Source organism: Bison bison, unplaced genomic scaffold, assembly GCF_000754665.1.
Source record: "Bison bison bison isolate TAMUID 2011002044 unplaced genomic scaffold, Bison_UMD1.0 scf7180017864383, whole genome shotgun sequence".
NCBI lineage: Eukaryota > Metazoa > Chordata > Mammalia > Artiodactyla > Bovidae > Bison > Bison bison.
This window is the reverse complement of record NW_011494955.1, coordinates 290,620-306,754: the sequence shown is the minus strand read 5'-3', so window position 1 is coordinate 306,754 and position 16,135 is coordinate 290,620. Positions and strand designations below refer to the sequence as shown.

At 47.4% G+C, this 16,135-nt stretch overlaps 1 long non-coding RNA gene across 1 annotated transcript; it reads left to right on the top strand.

Moving 5' to 3' along the window:
- The first annotated feature begins 1,672 nt into the window (after positions 1 to 1,672).
- Positions 1,673 to 11,252, top strand: LOC105001387. Its single transcript, XR_826859.1, has 3 exons — positions 1,673 to 1,763; positions 3,932 to 4,023; positions 8,733 to 11,252. It is a non-coding gene; the product is annotated as an uncharacterized LOC105001387 (long non-coding RNA).
- Positions 11,253 to 16,135: the final 4,883 nt, after the last annotated feature.

Genomic DNA, 16,135 nt, shown 5'->3' with positions numbered 1-16,135 from the left:
TCCTGTGGTCATGTATGGATGTGAGAGTTGGACTGTGAAGAAAGCTGAGCACTGAAGAATTGATGCTTTTGAACTGTGGTGTTGGAGAAGACTCTTGAGAGTCCCTTGGCCTGCAAGGAGATCCAACCAGTCCATTCTGAAGGAGATCAGCCTGGGATTTCTTTGGAAGGACTGATGCTAAAGCTGAAACTCCGATACTTTGGCCACCTCATGCGAAGAGTTGCCTCATTGGAAAAGACTCTGATGCTGGGAGGGATTGGGGGCAGGAGGAGAAGGGGACGATAGAGGATGAGATGCCTGGACGGCATCACTGACTCGATGGACATGAGTTTGAGTGAACTCCAGGAGTTGGTGATGGACAGGCAGGCCTGGTATGCTGTGATTCATGGGGTCACAAAGAGTCGGACACGACTGAGCGACTGCACTGAACTGAACTGAAACAGGTGTAACTCCAAAGGTCAAGAATTAGGCAAAATTAAAAACACACTTACCTTTGACCCAACATCCCACTTCTAGAGATCTATTCTAAATTTACACTGGCACAAATGCAGAATGATGTTGGCACAGGAATATCCATTGCAGCACTGTCTGTAAAACACTCAATACAGCTTATGTGTCATCAGTAGCGGGCTGGTGGAAGGAACTACAGTCCTGACACACAATGGTGCCCTGGCATTTGCCAGAGAACAATCTCTCACCAAACGCTTAGGTGGAAAACAATGAAGTGTGTCACAACACTATGTATAGTAGTGAAGCTTTTACCCAAGGAAGAGTGTGGGATACACTTACAGAATGTATTGCTTACACTTTTTAAACGGAAGGATAATCCAAAACTTATAATTACCAATGGGAGAGGACAGGGATACAGGGATGAGAAGCCAAAGAGGCTAGGCTTCTTTTAGTACACTTTTGTGTCTGTAGTTTTCATGTTGGAACCATGAAAGTACTTTGCATAAATTATAAATTAGTTAAGTTTTAAGTGACGTCTAAATATTGAAAGTATTCAGTGAAGAGCTTATCACAGATAACCTCTTTCATGAAGAGCCAGAGTGGTTTCCGCCAGAAGGCCGCCCTAGGAAGGTTTCCTGTGGTCTCTCCCACCTTGAAGCCAGGGCGGGATAGCAGGTCTGTGGTCTCAGCCCCACAAGGCAGTGAGGCTGAATATGCACACAGTGGTCAGACCACATAAAACAGAACCCTCTGACCCACGATCTCTGTAGCAACAGGTCCAAAGCAGCCAGGACTTGCTCACTAACTGCCAGCTTCCCTATTTTTTGCCCCTGTCCCACTTAGGACCAACTGGAGAAAGCCAAACAAGCTTCCCTAAGCCATCACACAGGATGACGCACTGCTAGCTGCCGGCCTCCAACTTTCATACTCTACACTCAGATCACACCCGAGGCCCTCCCTCTCCTCGGCCGGCCTTTGAGCCTTTCCCAAACACCCGCTGTGGCAGACTCCCCTGCTCTAGCGGGCTCTGTGAAAACGTCTTCCGTGCTCCTCGGCGGGTGGTCTCTCCCGACTTCCACACCCAGACGCCAAAGGCCACTATGCTGCCGCCGCGAGGAGTAACGTCTGCCGCGGCAACTGGAGAAACTGCCACCTGAGCGAGAAAAACCGCCACCGGCGCGCGACTTCCTGGGACTTGTAGTTCCTCGCGCCGAGCGGGCGCACTTCCGGAACTGGCCCGGGAACCCGCGCGCAGGCGCCCCTGTGCCCCACAGGCCTCCCGAGCTCAGTACGTGGACACAGTTCTTCCACTGGTACGCGGGTTTCGAACTCAGCTTGAAGAGAAAGTGTATGTTGTCCTGGTGGACAGAGAATTACGGGCAGCCTTGGCAGAGCAAAAGGCACCGGCGACTCCGGACCTGGGTGTTGGGGGCCCGTGTTGGTTGTGTTTGGTGATGCTGGCCCAGGTGGAGAGACCGGTGTGAGCAGGGGCTGGAGGGGTGAACGTGACTGGAGGTGTGGAGAGCGGGCCACAGAATTGCCGGGTGCGCGAGGGCTGGGGTTTGGGTTTCAGAGCCTCAGTAAAGAGTAGAATCCGGCGGTGGATGGCTCAGTGGAGGGGCAGTGCCGAGGGAGTAGAAAGTGTGAGGAGGACTCTTGAGTTTCCGGTTCTAGTGGGGAGCCAGGATGGAGGTCGCAGTGCAAGGGATGAGGGAACCCTGGACGCTATCAGCTGTGTTGAGTCTGTGGACGAAGAAATTAATCAATAATGGCTCTGAGAAAGAAATGGGACATTTTATTCAAGCCTTTGGGTTATATAACTCAGGAAGCAGCTTTTCAGAAAGCTCTGAGGATTGTTCCACCCTGGAGGTCAAAGCACAGTTATATACTTTTTGAGACAAAGGGCCATGTGTCAGATGAGGAATTGACAGTTGATATAATCCAGCCCTGCAGTACAAAGTGGGCAGTGGGTCATTGTGGCCCCTTAGAAAGAAGGAAGTCTGTCTGTCCCCTAAGCAGGTATGGTTAATGCGGATGCACCATGCACACTAAATGGGAGGGAGGAGGCCCAAATGAGCAACGCAAACGTTTCTGTTTAAATGTTTTTGTCTTGCCATGAAATACGATTTTTATTTCATCAAGTCTTTAGAGGCGTGGCTGGATATGGAGGAGAGAATGGCAATGGTAGGGAGCCTGGGAGGGAGGTCTGGGCTGGACATAAGGCCTGGGGCAGTACTTGAAAGCCCCACCCCCTCACTGGCAGGAAAAAAAGAAACTAGAAAGAGAAGGAGAAAGAGAGGCCTCTAGAAAGAGGTCTAGCATGAGGGAAAGGAGTTTTATGTCCAGGTGTAATCAATAGAGTTAAATCCGCTGTGGCCCCTACTGTGTGTCAGCACAAGTGTTAAACTCTGTAAATGCAACTCTTGTAATCATCACAGCAGCACCACAAAGCAGGCCTGCTCTCCTCCCAGACTTCTGCAGATGAGGCCCCGAGAGGCTGAGGAGGCCTTTCAGGGTCCTCCAGAGGCAAGTGCTGGAGGTAGGACTTTGAAAGCAGGCAGTCTGGCTGTGGAGGGGAGGTGCTCCCAGCCCTCGCCCTGGGTGTCTCCAACAAGGAAGAAGAGGACCCGAGGGTGAAAATGAACACGTGTAGTAGATTGCCATGGAGGGACAGGAATGTCAGAACAATACAGCTTCACATAGAGCCTTGAGCGGTCTTCTTAGGTGTGGTGTACACAAGTGTGTGTGTGTGTGTGTGTGTGCACGCCTGGAAGCGTGCAGCATAGGTGTGCTTTTGGTACACAGAGTGAGAGAGAGTCAAACATGGGGAAGGGTTTGGGATAAGATAAGCAGAGTATGGGAAGCAATAGCAGCATTAAGGGAAACAGGGGATAATAGGTATGGCTTCTGGCCAGTTGGGCAGCATCCCAGCAGGTCCAGAAGTTTGATACCCGCTCACAGAGTGCCCTTAGTTGTCTTCCTGGGAATTTTCACATGCTCCTTGTCCCCTTCCCCCACCTCGATTTTTAGAAACCGGCTGATGTTTCACTGAGATTTTTTTTTAATTGTACAATCAATTGTTTTGACACTGCCTCCATTTCTCTCTATTTAGTATCTTGAGATGACAGGAAAAACTGGCCCCTCCTTTATTTGACTGTTGAGGTACTGTTGTGTGTCTTTGGGTTCATGGTTCAGACACCCCAGCACATGCCTCAAGACATTTACCTTGAGCCTATGACAGCCCAGGCCCAGAGCTAGGCAGACTGGCCCTCTTCAGTGAGAGAGTTTAGCCGCCTTGGCTGACCTCAGAGCCTTGAACAGGGAGATCATGTGGTCAGAGCCCCGCCTCCCTGCCCTTCACTCCCCAGGGTATAGTCTTCAGCTGGCACTGGTTGCTCTCGCCTTTGGGCATGGGGGTGGACTTGGGAGTGTGGAGGCACTGAGGTAGGGGCTAAACCCCTAATTGTCCCCCCAACCCCAGCCCTGCTTTCTGAGGACCTCTGCCTTCTTCACAACAGCATCACCAGATATGAGGAGGAAATGGAGGCATATTTTCAGCAGATCCCATTGCAGGTGAGTTGGAGACCTTTGTTCTCATTGCCTTAGTCTCCATGGCTGTAGAATGCATCCAGGAATAACACCCACATACTCAGGTCAGCACACATTAGAGTTCTTGCAATGCTGCCCTGTGCCTTGGGGTGAAGTGCACGGACTCCCACATGAATGAGCCAGGCATTCCCCAAACCTGGGTCTCTGAGCCAGGTCTCTTCAGACTTCTTCATGGTGTTTGCTCAGTGGACCCTTGAGGGCGAGTAGAGCTGAGCCTCCAGAAACAGGCAGCCACTCTGGCCCATTGACCCTTACCGCAGACCACTCAGGAGGGCAGCTGAGAGTGTGCCTGTAAAGCGCCAAAGGCACCCTTAGATGGCTCACATGTGGTTTCATGAGGAAGCAATTGAGCTCATGGCATTAGCTTCCTAGAAACACACCACAGCCCTGATTTGTCTCATGGCTGTGCTGACCCTTGATTTAGAGCATCCTCTTTGGCTGGTTTCCAATCTGATATTGTACAGAAGATGGGGGTGAAGATCTCCAAGAGGGGTCCCCGTTGTTCCCAAAGCAGAAAATCAGGATCACCGATGCAACTAGCAGCAGAGGAGATACCCAGAGAAAAATGAAAACACCTTGGACCTGGGTCCGAGTCTGATCTGAGCAAGGGGTTCTCCCTCCCCTGTGCTGTCCTATTCCCAACTTCCTCATCAAGAAAGCAGGGCTCCATGGTAATACCAGTGATGTTTCAGCCAACCCTGAGCTTCAAGGACGTGGCTGTGACCTTCACATGGGTGAAGTGGGGACATGTGGACCTGGCCCAGAGGACAGTGTACCGTGAGGTGGTTCTTGAGACATGCAGTCGCCTGGTCTCCCTGGTTAAGGCAGTCGCTAACCATCACCAGACGCAGGGCGTGGCTCATTTCAGGCATGCCTGGACTGGCCCAGAAGGTGCTGGAAGTGGGTCCCTTTGAGATGCAGGTCTGGGTATTGCTGCTTATCCCTCCTCCAGGGCAAGTCTGTGGCTTGTGGTTCAGGGTGTGGGGAGTCTACTTGGGAGGATGGGGGCCCCTCCTAGTCCATCCACATCTGACCCCAGGGGTGAGAGCTCGACCTGTCTCCCAGCAGAAGACCAAGCCCTCTGTTTTTCCTCCATTGACCAGGACTTCTGCTCTCAAAACTAAATGTGATCTCCTAGCTGGAGCAAGGGAAGGACCAATGGAGAGTGGGGCAGGGACCTCCCCAAGGTGAGAACAAGCCAGCGGCTCAACAGTTAAAGTCCAAGGAGCAGAGAGGCCGCTTGCAGGAAGTTTGCTCACGTGTTCTCTGCTGCCACCTCATGTCCAACATGGCAGCCACGTTCTCATCCATGTCAGGCTGTCTCTGCCCAGCCCACCCACAGAGGATACTTGTTGCTGTTGTCAACATGTGTCTCACACATGAGTTCACTTCTGTCCCCATCTCCCTTTGGTCTTAACTCCTCTGCTACCATGTCTCATTCCCAGGTCCTCATGCCCCCTGTTTTCCTCCAGCCCCTCATCATAGCTTCCATCCAGGGTGCCAGCTCCTCAGGCCTCCCCTTCCTGCTGGTCTTTGCTCTGCCATTTGGGTGTCCACCCATCTTCCACATTGGACATTTTCATGACTTCAAAATGATCCCAAGGTGTGGTAAGAATCCATGCCTTCCAGAAGGATTCCTATTAAATCACCATTCCTGGACCTGCTTTCCCACCTCCCCTCATCCCATAGGCCCACCACCTACCCTGCATGTCAGCCTAATTGGAATTTTTTTTTTCTCCTGCAGCTATATGGAAATAAAACAATTCTCATACCATACAGTTCATCTGTATAAAGCATGCAAAGGTTCTTAATATAGTTGCAGCTTGTGTATTTATCACCACAGTCTATTTTAGAACATGGTCATCTCCCCGACTAATTGGGCTGCTTCTGATTTTTTGTGTGGTTTTGTTTTAACTGATAAACTTTATTTTTTAGAGCCAGTTTCATCCTTACAGAAAGTACAGGGTTTCTCTATGCCAACCCTCCCCATGCAGTTTCCCCTATTATTAATATCTTGCATTCAGTGGTACATTTGTTACAAATGATGATCTTACATCAATTAATGATTACCATCAGAGGTCAATAGTTCACATTAGATTCACTCTGGTGTTGTACATTTTGTGGGTTTCGACAAATATGTGATGTTATATATCCACTGGTGTAGTGTAGAGTAGTTCCACTACCCTAAGAATCCTCTGTGCTCCACCTGTTCATCCCTCCCTCCACCCTAACTCCTGGAAACCGCTGATTAATTTACTGTCTCTATAAGTTTACGTTTCTAGACTGTCCTATAGTTGGAATCATGCAGTACTTGGTCCTTTCTGAGAGACTGCTTTCACTTAACAATACGCGGCATCCATGTCTATCACACCACCTTCTGCCAGCCTAGCGGTGTTGGATTTATCCCATGTGTTCCTGCTCCTTCTTACCCTATAACTGTCATGTCTGCAGCCTCTCTTGTTTCTAACTTGGAAGTCTTACCTACTTTTACTTACCCTTGGCACTCAAATGACATCATTTTGAATTCAGTTTACCAGCAGTGTCTTTCTTCTCTTCTACCCTAGATGTTACTTTCTGGCTGACCCACACAGCCTGTCTTCCTTATTTCAAGATTCTGATGCAGATACTGCTGTAGAATTTTTACCTCCTTTGCCCATTTTTTCAACAGCCAGGCATATCTTAGACATAGCTTAGCCACGCAAAGATTCCTTTCCTCCCCTTCATCCCCAGATACTCTTTCACTCCCCTTCATGAGGCTATTGTTTCATTTGAAAACTTCGTCTCATGAGAGATTCCAAGGCAGCACCCCAAAGGAACACAGCAGGGTCTTGGGAAGGAGGACAGTGTGGTTGTGGGAGTGTTGGGCAGAGATTAGGGCTTTCCCCAAGAGGGAAAGAAGGTCTGTGTTTAGCACAAGGAAAACATCCTCCTGGAACGCATACTTTGCCAAATGGAGGATGCTTGTCTCCTTGGCAGGTATGGGAGAAAGGGATGGGAACCTGGAGAGAGGACTTAATATTACTGGGTGTGGGTGGCTACCCACCTAAAAAGGGCAGTTGTGTGGGCAGAGTGACAAGTGAAGGAGGAATCTTGGAGGACTCAGTTGAGTGTCCTGAGCTGGGAGCCCATTGCACTCTTTATTAGAGGCCTACTACCGATGGCAACTGCAGCCATGAAATTAAAAGATGCTTACTCCTTGGAAGAAAAGTTATGACCAATCTAGATAACATATTGAAAAGCAGAGACATTACTTTGCCAACAAAGGTCCATCTAGTCAAGGCTATGGTTTTTCCAGTGGTCATGTATGGATGTGAGAGTTGGACTGTGAAGAAAGCTGAGCGCCGAAGAATTGATGCTTTTGAACTGTAGTGTTGGGGAAGACTCTTGAGAGTCCCTTGGCCTGCAAGGAGATCCAACCTGTCCATTCTGAAGGAGATCAGCCCTGGGATTTCTTTGGAAGGAGTGATGCTAAAGCTGAAACTCCAGTACTTTGGCCACCTCATTCAAAGAGTTGACTCATTGGAAAAGACTCTGATGCTGGGAGGGATTGGGGGCAGGAGGAGAAGGGGACGACAGAGGATGAGATGGCTGGATGGCATCACTGACTCGATGGATGTGAGTCCAAGTGAACTCTGGGAGTTGGTGATGGACAGGGAGGCCTGGCGTGCTTCGATTCATGGAGTTGCAAAGAGTCAGACACGACTGAGCGACTGAACTGAACAGAGCTGAACCAATGGCTCAGCAGTAAAGAATCTTCCTGCAATGCAGGAGACTTGAGTTTGATCCCTGGGTTGGGAAGATCCCCTGGAGGAGGATCCCCTCCAGTATTCTTGCCTAGAAAATACCATGGACAGAACAGCCAGATCTCGTTTTAAGATCCAGCACCAGGAAATAGACTGAGTGTGAGTCATAAGGTTGAGGCACATGTTAGGACCTTGTTTCCTGTGACTTCTCCAACAGATTACCAGCTGGGTAACTTAAAACAACATAGATGATTCTCCCACAGCTCTGAGGCTAGAAGTCACAATCAGCGTCATTGGGCTGAAATCAGTGCGCACAGGCCATTCTCCCTCTGGAGGCTTCATTGGAAAAGCTGTTCCTTTTTTCCTTCCAGGTTCTAGTGGCTAGGGGGATTCCTTGCTCAGTGGCCACATCACTTCAGTCTTTCAGGCCAGCACCTTCACGTCTCTGCTCTGTGTTCAGATTGTCTTCTTTGTGTGTATCAAGTCTCATTCTGCCTCCTTCTTATAAGGACAGTTGTGATAACATTTGGGGCCCACCCAGATAATCCCTGGGCATCCCTGTTGGCTCAGATTGTAAAGAATCTGCTTGCAATGCAGGAGACATGGGTTCAATCCCTGGGTTGGGAAGATCCCAGGGAGAAGGGAATGGCTACCCATTCCAGTATTCTTGTCTGGAGAATCCATAGACAGAGGAGCCTGGCGGGCCACAGTGCATGGGGTCGCAAAGAGTCAGACACGACTGAGGGACTTACTCACACACTGATTTCCTGTTTGCTGAGCCATCCCTCCATTTCACATTCTGCATGAAATTACAGCCCATAGATTAGAAACAGACCCAGAGATATATCTCTTATACTTGGTGGTCTGTTTTATCCCACCCTCCCCTTCTAATGCTTCTCTAGTAATTCAGGCCATTTGGATTTCTTTCAGACTGGAAGACTACACTTGAAGGAGTCAGTGTCTGAAGAAGATATTGCTGTGGAAGGGCCATCTTATCACATGGAAAAGAAACACCATGTTCAGGAGGAGGGCCCCAGGTTGGTGTCATTAGGAGAAATGCACCTTTGGCAGGACCAGCTAGGGAAGAACCAGTAGGACGCTGAATCAAACAGTACTCACCTCAGAGAGATGTTTTGCTCAAGGTGGGAGTTGTGAGCCTGAGCTTAGGAAAATTATCTGAGTTTAAGCCTCCTACCTCCGACATTACCTACAAGAACATATTTCTATAAGGTTAACTCACAGCATAAAAAGTTGAAACAGAACTCAGTTTTCATTAAAAAGACTGAGCTGATCTGAAGCCCTGTGAAGATCATCAAAGTGCTAGAGCCTTCTGGCAGATTATTTACTTGAATAAACTTGCAGATTTTGAAACAGGAAATAAAAAGCCTTATGATTATACAGTCAATATTGACTGTTTCAACTATGGTACCTCCTTTCGTTTTCTTAATAGAATTTTTTCAGCAGAGAACAGCAAAGATGGTCAGAACTATGGAAACATTAATCATAGCTTGTCGCTTAATGAACACAAGCCAACGCATTTGGAGAGTCAGTTCAATTGTGACAAATGCCTTGTACAGACTGAACTAAGTCATCCTGGAGAGGCACTACTCATATATGAGGAGGACTGTGATGCCTCCACATGGCCTCATCTTTTACTTACTGTGACATCATTTAGACTGGAAAGAAGACATATGAATGTAATCAGCGTGCAAGATCTTTCAGCTGTTGCTCTAAGCTTGTACACCAGAGAACACTCTGGAGAAAAGCCCTATGAGTGTACTCAATGTGGAAAGTCTTTCAGGCAGAGCTATGACCTTGTTGTACACCAGAAAACTCACATGGGAGAAAAACCCAATGAATGTAATCAGTGTGGGAAATCCTTCACCCAGAGTTCCAAACTTGTTAGGCATCAATGAACTCACACTGGAGAAAAACCATATAAATGTCATGACTGTGGAAAATCTTTCAGGTGGAACTCTAACGTTTTTGTACATCAAATAATTCACACTGCCTTAAAGCTTATGAGTACGCTCATTGTGGAAAGTCCTTCAGTCAGAGCTCTGACTTTGTCACACATAAACGGACTCACATGGAGAGAAATCCTATGAATATAACCCTATGAATATGAATATAGTGTGGTAAGTCCTTCATTTGAAGCACTCAACTTCTTAGGCACCTATGAATTCACACTGGAGAGAAGCCATATAAATGCAATCAATGTGATAAAGCCTACACTGGGATCTCTCACCTTATTGAATATCAGAGAACTCATACTGGAGAAAAACCATTTGAATGTCATCAGTGTGGGAGAGGCTTCACTGGGAGCTCTTACCTTCTTTCACCTTAGAGAGTTCATTCTGGAGAGAAACCGTATGAGTGTAATGACTGTGGGAAGGCTTTTCGGCAGCAAACTCAGCTTGTGCATCAACGAACACGTGCTGGAAAGAAACCTTATGATGCAGTCACTGTGGAAAAGCTCTCAGCCAAAGGGCTCCACTCTGTGCATCAGAGAATGCACACTGGGGAGAAGCCCTGTCAGTGTAACGTGTGTTAAGGCCTTTAGTCAGAGGTCACACCTTATTGAACATCAGAGAACACATACTGGAGAAAAGCCCTATGAGTGCATTGACTGTGGGAAGACCTTCAATGATTGATCAACCCTTACAAAACATGAGAGAATACATGCTGGGGAAAAACCCTATGAATGTAAACATTGTGAAAAGGCCTTTAGCCAGTGGTGTCAACTTACTAGGCATCAGAGAAACCATACTGGAGAGACCCTATGAATGTAATGAGTGTAGGAAAGCTTTCAGTTATAATACATCCTTTTTCCAACATGAGAAGACTTATAGGGAAGAAACCCTGTGAATAGTCAAGATGAAAAATAGTCAAGATGCCAGACTTTCTTTACTAGACATCAGATGACCAAGGTATGACTGTCACTGTAGTCTAATGACTGCAGGCATCAGAATTGCTTGGAGTGTCTGTGTTGAACTGCACATTACCAGGCTTACCCTCAGCTTACTAAATCAGAATCTCTAGCAGTAAAACTCAGGAGCCCACAGTTTCCAAAAGCAGCATGAAGGACTTGTTTGTACACTAAAATACATTTACTTCTGCAGTTAGGTGAGAAGCTATGAATATAACCACTGATGAAAAACATTGTCAGAGCTCTCAGCAGGAATTAGAAAACACAGACTGGAGCTGTACCCGCCAGATAATCTTTTGTAGTCCAAACAGCCAACCAATCTCAATCAGACATTGTCCCAGTAACACATTCCTGGAAATGATAGTGAACCGAAAAATACTCTTGATACAGAGCTCCAAACATTCCACCTAAGAAGAAACCATTACATGAGGAAGATGGTGTTAGAGATGAAATTTGGGGCCAGCCATGTTCAGTTGCCAGGAGAAATATCAATAACCTCAGATATGCAGATGACACCACCCTTATGGCAGAAAGTGAAGAGAAACTAAAAAGCCTCTTGATGAAAGTGAAAGAGGAGAGTGAAAATGTTGGCTTAAAGTTCAACATTCAGAAAACTAAGATCATGGCATCTGGTCCCATCACTTCATGGCAAATAGATGGGGAAACAGTAGAAACAGTCTCAGACTTTATTTTTGGGGGCTCCAAAATCACTGCAGATGGTGATTGCAGCCATGAAATTACAAGATGTTTACTCCTTGGAAGGAAAGTTATGACCAACCTAGATAGCATATTGAAAAGCAGAGACATTACTTTGCCAACAAAGTTCCATCTAGTCAAGGCTATGGTTTTTCCAGTGGTCAGGTATGGCTGAGAGTTGGACTGTGAAGAAAGCTGAGCACTGAAGAATTGATGCTTTTGAACTGTAGTGTTGGGGAAGACTCTTGAGAGTCCCTTGGACTGCAAGGAGATCCAACCAGTCCATCTTAAAGAAGATCAGTCCTGGGTGTTCATTGGAAGGACTGATGCTGAGGCTGAAACTCCAATACTTTGGCCACCTGATGCGAAGAGCTGACTCACTGGAAAAGACCCTGATACTGGGAGGGATTAGGGGCAGGAGGAGAAGGGGATGACAGTGGATGAGATGGCTGAATGGCATCACTGACTTGATGGACATGAATTTGAGTGAACTCCAGGAGTTGGTGACGGACAGGGAGGCCTGGTGTGCTGCAATTCATGGGGTCACAAAGAGTCGGACACGACTGAGCGACTGAACTGACTGAACTGATGTTCGGTGTAAACCAGCAGTAAAAAACACAAATTGAAGGAATACTAAGGATGGGAAGTTTTGTAAAATGGTTTTTATTGGAGTTAAAAGTAGACTCAGTTTTTCAAGGACTCCGTTATGCTCTAACTTTCTTGCTGAGTTAGGTTGACTAAGTGAGTCCAGAGCAATATGAAAAATATCAAATGAAGTGAAAATAGGACCAAAAACAGTATGTATGCAAAATGTTACAGCACATAAAAATTTGTGCGCAGATGGTTGATTAAGATCAACTCAGCAACATATTAAAAAACAATATATATGTGTGTGCTTAGTTGCATCAGACTCTGCAACCCTGTGGAATGTAACCCACCAAGCTCCTCTGTCCATGGGATTTTCCAGGCAAGACTACAGGAGTGAGTTGCCATTTCCTTCTGCAGTGGATCTTCCTGACCTAGGGATCAAACCCATGGCTCCTGCTTTGGCAGGCAGGTTTGTCTGTCTGTTTTTTATAACCACTGAGCCACCTGGGAAGCCTTCCATAAAAAAGGCTGAAATGTAAATCCACAATGGTGAAGCAAGTAGGGGAGGCTGTTAATTGCAGGTTGAGTGAGGTGACAGCACCCAGAGGTGCAGAGTGGGAAAGGTTGAAGTCAGGAACTTGTAAAGAGGGGCTGCAGCAGTGGAGGTCACAGCCACCCCAGCAGAGCTGTAGACTCACAGGGGGAGCAGGAAAGTTGGGTTCATTGAAGGACTGTCTGTGAAACTCCAGATTTTCTCCTCTTAAGTATCTGGCTGTGGGCCAGCAAAAAAAAAGAGTAGAGAATGAGTTATGTTCTGACAACGGGGAAAACAATTCTGAGGGACTAGAGAATCTGCTGTATTGTGCTTCAGAACAAGGGCTTCCTTATTTTGCCACTCCAAGGACCTTCGTCATCATTGTTAGTTCTTCCCTTTTCATCCCAAAGCAAAGTGTGCCATTAACCAGCCCCACCCATCTGGGGATGCTTTCATCTTTGCCTTCTCACGTTGTTATTTAGTTGCTAAGTCTTGTCGGACTCTTTGCCACCCCATGGTCTTTAGCACACCAAGCTCCTCTGTCTCACCCTCTGGGAATCACACAAGGATGCTTGTGGGGGGTGGGAAGGAATGGAAGGACAGCAGCTGCTGTGTACACATGAGTGCTTCAGGTCCTGTTGTGGGAAGTGTTTCACCCTTTCATAAATCAAAGCAGACACTTCAGGGGCCAGGAAGCGGGCTCACTTGAAATAGGAACCTGAGACCTTTCTTCCCAGATGGTTCTCATACCCAGAGACCAGTGGTTCCAAATTGGAACATGCATAAGACACACATGAAAGGAAGTGCTAGAGTTACAGCTTGCTGGGCCAGTCTTTTTAATTAGTTAATTACTTGACTGCACCAGATTTTAGTTTTATCAGGTGAGATCTTTGATATTCATTTGGGGTCTTTATTTTTTCTAAGTTGTGGCATGCAAAATTTTAATTGTGGCATATGGGATCTAGTTCCCCAACCAGGGATCGAACCCAGGCCTTCTACATTGAGAGTCTTAGGCACTGGGCCATCAGAGAGGTCCCTGGACCCATTTTAACATTGTAAAGAGTAATCTCACAATTGTATATCCATGTATCTATTTCATTTTTGTTGGTTTCACTTATGTTTGTGGCTTATTTTTTTAAATCCCCTAAATATAAGAGGGAATGGCAACCCACTCCAGTATTCTTGCCTAGGAAATCCCATGGACATAGTCTGAGCCTGGTGGGCTACAGTCCGTGGGATTGCAAAGAGTCAGACGCGACTTAGCGACTGAGCACACAAACACAGGAGACCCAGGTTCCATCCCTTGTTTGGAAGATCCCCTCAAGAAGGAAACGGCAACCTACTTCAGTATTCTTGCCTGGAGAGTTCCATGGACAGAGGAGCCTGGCAGACCACAGTCCATGGGGCAGCAAAGAGTCAGACACGACTGAGAAACTAACACAAACCAAAACGCCACACCTGTGTTACATATGACCCAGGGGCTCCTTCTAACAGAAGTCCATTCTTCCTGCTTTTAAACAGAGAGATATCAAAATATTGCTGAATATGTTTTTGATACAACCAGCAGTGGAACTGTTGCGGGTCCACAAGGCCATTCCCACATGAGGAAGCTTTCTAGAGGAATTCATGAGACTCAGCATATAGTTGCACTCATGGCTGAGATTTACAGCAGTGGTGTTACAGGGATGCAGGCAGTTGGATCATAAGGCAAAAGGCAGGCGAAGTCTGGGTGAATCCGTGTGCAGCTCTCAACATTGTGCTTCCCATGAAGGGTCATACAAAGCACAGCAGGCACCAGGTAAGCAGACACCTGCCCAGCAAGTACCACAATCCAGACCCCCAGGAGGCCAGCAGATGCTCAGTGTGAATGAAATTGTTTCCGCAGTCTAGGCACAGTACTGCTGCTGCTGCTGCTGCTGCTAAGTCGCTTCAGTCGTGTCCAACTCTATGCGACGCCATAGACGGCAGCCCACCAGGCTCCTCTGTCCATGGGATTCTCCAAGCAAGAACACTGGAGTGGGTTGTCATTTCCTTCTCCAATGCATGAAAGTGAAAAGTCAAAGTGAAGTCACTCAGTCGTGTCCGACTCCTAGCGACCCCATGGACTGCAGCCTACCAGGCTCCTCCGTCCATGGGATTTTCCAGGCAAGAGTACTGGAGTGGGGTGCCATTGCCTTCTCCTAGGCACAGTACAGACAACACTAAAGGCCAAGTTCCCAGATGCCAGCTAGAGATCAGGCTGGCACATGTGCTGCATGTGTGCCGAGTCTCTCAACCATGTCTGACTCTGAGACCCCACGGACTGAAGCCCACCAGGCTTCTCTGTCCACAGGATTCTCTAGGCAAGAACACTGGAGTGGGTTGCCGTGCCCTCCTCCAAGGGATCTTCCCAACCCAGGGACTGAACCCACATCTCTTACATCTCCTGCGTTGGAGGGTGGGTTCTTTATCACTGGCACCACCTGGGAAGCTCAGGCTTGCACACAGGATCTCCTAAAAGTTGCAGCCTCAGGCCTGCTGTGTCAATCCATTTTTCTCAAGCTGTTCTGTCTCTTTAAACATGAATACAGCTAGCAGTATTTATAGTATCTGTTCCACTAAACTGTTTAAACTGCAGTTCTGGGGGCTTCCCTGGTGGACCAGTTAAGAATCCACCTTGCAATGCAGGAGACACGCGTTCCATCCCTGACCCGGGAATATCGCACACGCTGCAGGGTAGCTAAGCCCATGCACCCTAGAGCCCCCTCCTCAGCAGGAGAGACTACCGCAGTGAGAACCCCTGGACCACAACGGGAGAGCGTGCCCCCCTTGCCTCAACTAGAGAAAAACTCGCAAACAGCACTGATGACCCAGTGCAACCAAAAATAAACTGCAGCTCTGAAGCTTGTTTTAGAAAAGGCAGAGGAACCAGAGATAAATTGCCAACATCCGATGGATCATTGAAAAAGCAAGAGAGTTCCAGAAAAACATCTATTTCTGCTTTATTGACTATGCCAAAGCCTTTGACTGTGTGGATCACCACAAACTGTGGAAACTTCTGAAAGAGATGGGAATACCAGACCACCTGATCTGCCTCTTGAGAAATCTGCATGCAGGTCAGGAAGCAACAGTTAGAATTGGGTATGGAACAACAGACTGGTTCCAAATAGGAAAAGGAATACATCAAGGCTGTATACTGTCACCCTGCTTATTTCACTTATATGCAGAGTACATCATGAGAAACGCTGGGCTGGAGGAAGCACAAACTGGAATCAAGGTTGCCAGGAGAAATATCAACAACCTCAGATATGCAGATGACACCACCCTTATGGCAGAAAGTGAAGAACTAAAGAGCCTCTTGATGAAAGTGAAAGAAGACAGTGAAAAACCTGGCTTAAAACTCAACATTAAAAAACTAAGATCATGGCATCTGGTCTCATCACTTCGTGGAAAATAGATGGGGAAACTATTTTGGGGGGCTTCAAAATCACAGAAAGCTGAGCACCAAGGAATTGATGCTTTTGAACTGTGGTGTTAGAGAAGACTCTTGAGAGTCCCTTGGACTGCAAGGAGATCCAACCAGTCCATCCTAAAGGAGATCAGTCC